The sequence below is a fragment of the Penaeus japonicus genome, unplaced genomic scaffold (genome assembly GCF_977035675.1).
Source record: "Penaeus japonicus unplaced genomic scaffold, GWHDUDI00000001_assembly GWHDUDI00000006, whole genome shotgun sequence".
In the NCBI taxonomy this organism is placed as follows: domain Eukaryota; kingdom Metazoa; phylum Arthropoda; class Malacostraca; order Decapoda; family Penaeidae; genus Penaeus; species Penaeus japonicus.
Window position 1 is genome coordinate 17011353 of NW_028234408.1, and position 5735 is coordinate 17017087.

Genomic DNA, 5735 nt, shown 5'->3' on the forward strand with positions numbered 1-5735 from the left:
ACCTCTCTGTCTCTCTCTTCTCGCCTCTTTACCTCTGTCTCTTACTCTTCTTCTCTATGCCTCTCTCTCTCTGTCCCTCTCTGTCTCTCTCTTCTCGCCTCTTTACCTCTGTCTCTTACTCTTCTTCTCTATGCCTCTCTCTCTCTGGTTGTGTCTCGTTCTCCCCTTTTACCCCTCTCTCTCTCTCTCTCTCTCTCTCTCTCTCTCTCTCTCTCTCTCTCTCTCTCTCTCTCTCTCTCTCTCTCTCTCTCTCTCTCTCTCTCTCTCTCTCTCTCTCTCTCTCTCTCTCTCTCTCTCTCTCCCTCGCTCCTCCTTCTGTCAAGAGCCAAGAGCCTAAACCCGTTGGTTTTCAAGGAATGGTTTTCTTTGCGGTCCAGAAGTGGCGCCAGTGATATATATATGTGTGTGTGTGTGTGTGTGTGTGTGTGTGTGTGTGTGTGTGTGTGTGTGTGTGTGTGTGTGTGTGTGTGCGTTTATATACGGTATGTGTGTACGATTTTGCGACTGCGCGTGCATGTGTGTGTGAGTGTGTATAAGTAAAAAAAGAACAGTCGTATGAATGATAGGGGAAGGGAGAGGGAGGGAGAAAAGGGAGAGGGAAACTGTGATCAGACGGAACTTGAAAGGAATGGAAGGAGAGAAGAGAGGAGAAAGGTTAGTAGGAAGAAAAATACACGAAGCAAAGGATGAAGAAAGGTGAATGTAAAGAGGGCATGAATAAGAGGAGGCATGAGAAAAAAAGGGGAGGGAAAGAGGAAGGTAAAGGAGATGGAGTAGGGAGAGGGGAGAATGGAGGGGGGGAAGGGAAAAGGTGAGGATGAGGGAGAAGGGGTGAAGCTGGGCGGAAAGTAGCGGGGAGGAGGATAATAAAGAGTAGGAAGGGAAGGAGGAAAAAGGAAGAGGAGTAGGGATGATTGAGAAGAGCAGGTAGAGGTGGGGAGAGGATGGGATGGAGGGTGGCAGGAGTAGGTAAGAGGAGGGAGAACCAGGAGGAGGAGGAGGAGGGGGAGGAGGAGGGGGAGGAGGAGAAGGCGGAGGAGGAGGCGGAGGGGAGGAACGGAAGGAGGGAGGCAGGAGTAGGCCAGAGGGGGGAGGGCCGGGAGGGGAGGAGTAGGAGGAGGGGAGAGGGAGAGCGCTGCCATCGACACATTGCGTCCAAACCCTCCAATGTGTTTCTCAAGTGCCGGTATTAAAACGCATAGATTGATCTCTCTCGTGTCTTTCGAGATGAGAGGAGCATCATCGTGAAGGAATTTCTAAGAGAGTTACCGAGAAGCGAGGTTCATAGCCAGTGCAATCCCGAAAAGTCGAGGAATTCTTCTATGACTCATGAGAAACGAACACTAGAACATTATCTGTGACTGTTTTGGTTTGGTGAAACCTGTAGGAGTTGGTGTGTTGCTTATCTCTCTTCCCCCTCCCTCGCAGAGGAGCTGAATTCGGTCGGGACTTCTTGAAAGGTAAGTGTGCCATTGCGACAAAAGCAGTGCCATTGCTGGCTTATTGATTTCCTGTAAGCAATTGTTGAATAAAATGGGAAACTCAGTGGCGGGGACATCGGGGTCCTCTCGCCCGCACACACACACCAACTACGTCTAACGTCTGACAAATAAATCCTTGTTATCTCTGGTGTTATGACTCCCAGGGCTCTGACAGTCACATGGTATGTTCTACAGCCCGGAAAAGACCTGCACGGGAGGGATATAGCATGGGGACGAGGGAAAATCGGGAGATGAGGAGTGTGGCCGTACAAGGGGGACGACCCAGGAGGAGGAATCTTGTCTAGGATGGGATGGGGATGCTGGAGGGGTCAGCAGGCCTGCCTCCTCCTCTCCCTTACCCATGTAGGAACTGTGGGGTCAGCAGGCCTCCCTCCTTGCCTGAGAGGAACTGTAGGGTCAGCAAGCCTTCCTTCCCTTGTATGAACTGTGGGGTCACCAAGGTCTCCTTCCTTTCCTTCTAGGAACTGGAAGGTCAATAGGTCTTCCTCCTTTCCTTAAAGGAACTGGAGGAGAAATGGTTACATAAAGAGGAAATGGCTATGGACTTGTTTTATAAGAATGGGTGTTCTGTGCTAGTGCTAGGAAATAGCTTTGCCGTCAATTGAGTTTTTAGGCCAAATTATTTTTTTTTTGACATGCACGTTTGAGTAAGAAATTTTGTTATGGAATTTTGAGGTAATTAATTTCGTATACTCCACCTTATGATTATGATTATGAATATGAACAATTTCATTATTGAAAACCTTTTTTACTTTCATTGTTTATGTTTGATAAGTATGTGGGCCTGCTAAATGAATGCATTTTTACTTAAGAATTTATTGATTAAACTTGAATATTATTTTTTTTATGTTTGAATGAAAATCTATAGTCAGTCATTGAGAAGAATATAACAATCTGGAGTGAGATGATTTTCTGAAATATTGTCAAACTTCAGTAAGCTTAGAGTACAAACTTGAGTACTCTAGATTTCATGGCAGTATTCTTGGAAATATAAACAGCTGAAGCCTCAAAGTAGCTATGCTTCTAAAGCTTGAGTACCTAGAGAAGTTGTAGAGTAAATAATTAAAAGCTGTTAAAAAAGCTTTCTTAGACTTTCTCTTACCTAATGTTGGATATTCATATACATGGACTCGGTACATTATTAAGAACACACCGTATGAAGATTGATGAGGTTTTGCCATTTTAAAACCTCCTCACAATTAAATGTATTCTTGTGGGTCTTATTGAAATATTGGTGGTAGAGCAGCATGATATGTTTAGAAGTGAATTTAATTGTATTCTATTTTTTACTTAATGATATCCTTTTTTTAAGGAGTTGTGTATTTTTTTAATGATGAATTGCGGAATGGAAATCATGATCAGGTTGGTTTTTAAAATCTTCCAGGGGTCTTGTACATATTAGTGTAACTTTTTTTTTTTTTATCTCTATGTTTTCTAAAACAATTTACATGACTTGTAAAATTGAACATAACATAACCTGTAAAACTGAAATTTGATTTTTGGTAAAAATGAGCCTTGATATTTGGTTATTTTGTAAACCTAGAGTTGATGTGGGTAGGTGTTCAGAATAGGACGGTATGAAGACAGTAAAAAGTTAAGCTCTGTCAATGGATGTGAAGATTTGTTGGTATTTTCTGGAGCATGAATCAAAGAGCCCAAAGAGCTTCACTCCATGTGGCTTTACTCTGAATGATTGCCCTATTATGGATCCTGAAATATAAAAATTGAATCGCCAACTTAACTTTCAGTTGTGTTGTGACTCTAAAGATATAGTTTTAGTATACAATAGAATTTGTTTTCACAAACAATATCCATGTATTTTAATTTGTTTTGATATGATTAGAAATGAATCTGAAACTTTTTTTCATCGCAAACATTTATTTCCATGTCAGCACAGGCTCCTCTTCATCCAGCAGACTTGGGAAACCCTTGCAAATATGATATTGTTGGTGGATGGGTACACAAACCATAATAAGTGATGGATTTCTGCCTAAAATAGAAAATTCAAGAATATAAAGACTCACAATTCATGTTCTTGGTAAAACTTACTTGAAATCCCTGTTGTTTCTGTACTTTGCACACAGACAAAAGCCAACAAATGTCCACCACATAGATTCTGGCAGGAAAGATTTTGGAATAGTTCCTTGTTTGATGATTAATTCCGAAGTTGCACCTTCAACCAATACATCCGTATTTATGATTGTCTTGTTGGTTTAAGGCTAGTTCTGATTGGTTGCTACTAATAGACAGATTGAGCATCAGGTATTGTGTTATGGTCATCATATGCTAGAAACATAGTTATCAAACTGTAAATATCATTTTATCATGATATGAATTGCCTGAAGACAAAATCCTCAATTACGTATAGCTTTTCAGCCTGTTAGTGTACAGTAATTTTTCTGAGTGCAAAGAGAAAAACTTTTAAAGTTGAAGTTAGCTGTTCATAAGAGACAAACCAGATATGATGCACAAGATCATAAGAGTCTTCTATTATTAAAGTTACAGATATATTTTATAAAGAGATTTAATAATTGTTTTTTATATAATTGTTATAATATTTTTTTTTATATAAATATTTCAAAGCAGTTAAACAGTAGATGATATCTTGCAAAGGAGCTCTCCCAGCATGTGTAGATGATAAAGTTAAGAGTAAGAAAAAGAGTTGGATACTGCTATCTATTGTAGATAAATGCATTACCATTATATTAGTTCATCAAAATCATTACTGTCTCACTAAATAAGTAATTTTGATTTTATCATCTTTTGCATGGTTGTTAAAGTCTTTGTGCTTGAACCATGATCAATTAAGCTTTAAAGGAAGAGTATTCATTTTATTATAATGAAACAATCAAGGTAATATTTCTTTCAATGCTGTCATTCAGATGTATACTTTATATAAAACAAGTACTGGTCACTTTCTAAAAGTAGCTTAGAATCAAATGCATTCCTCATGAAAACCATAAACAGCAGTAGTGAAAAGAAATGAGAATGCGGGAACATGTTAGTTTGGCTGTCGCAGTTAACTTTACTTTGTTTTATATCAGGTTAGAGAGGGAGAGAAAAAAAATAGTGTTTAAACCTTCCATGGGTGTTAATACATTATCAAGTGAATTTAGGTGCTTTCTAAGACAGATGCATCATTTCAGCTCCTCATAGACCTAAACAGAAAGGGATTTTACTAATTGTTGTTCAGGTAAAGGTGTAGCTTTCAGGAACCTTACGGGGTTCAACTGTATTAACTTTAATTTTGTATTCCCTTCCTGGTGAGTCAGAAAAAATAAGATTGCATTTAGTTAGTCAGTTGAAAAGGTTGTTTTATATTTGGAATTAATGGATGTTTTATTTTCATTTCTCAAGATAGATGTTGTCAGTGCCTTTGACTATGTTATTCAAATTTTTCGCCTTTTTGTGACGAGCACATTTCATGGGTTCAGATCACTTTCGTATTGCATTTCTCCTTATGTTGAGATTACAAAGTATCTATTCCTGCAGTTCTGTATTTAGGGCATTATATCAAAAGCTAGTGTCTCGTTCCTAATATATCTTATATAGACTCACATATCATACCATAAGTCTAGAAAATGATAGAAAACACACATCTTAAGCCTAGGGCAGGCAGAACATTTGTTGGTTGGTTAGTCTAGTTATGATATATAGACCATGAGATATTATAAGATACTTGGCATGGAATGCTGTACTACAAGTAGTCTCAAAATATATTACAAAAAATTTAACATACAATTTTAATTATACACCTTTTCTCATATGCATGTAAAACATGCGCATGAACATACTGTAATATTGCAAGGATTTCTATGTATTACTCAAGTACATTTGCATATATACTGGTACAAAGAAGCATAAAAATATATCACAAATACAAGCTCTTGTGTGGAAACTTGTATTTGCATATACACATGCATATACTTGCCCTTTTCTTCACCCTCACCCTCCCTCTTACCCTCACTCTTGCTCTCATTTATGTACACAGACACATACCAAATAGATAATCACATCAACTTTAGACAGACAAATGAAGCTCAATTAGATCATAATATATTAATTTCATCCTCGTCAGCACAGAAGGGCACATGTCCATTGTCATGTCACACATGTTATACAAAAGATTAAGTTCACATGCAGACATTTACACAAAATGCACACATGGAGACTACTATTTCTACTGGTCTTATCTTTAAATCTACTTGTTTTTTTAGGCAGAGAATAGCGACA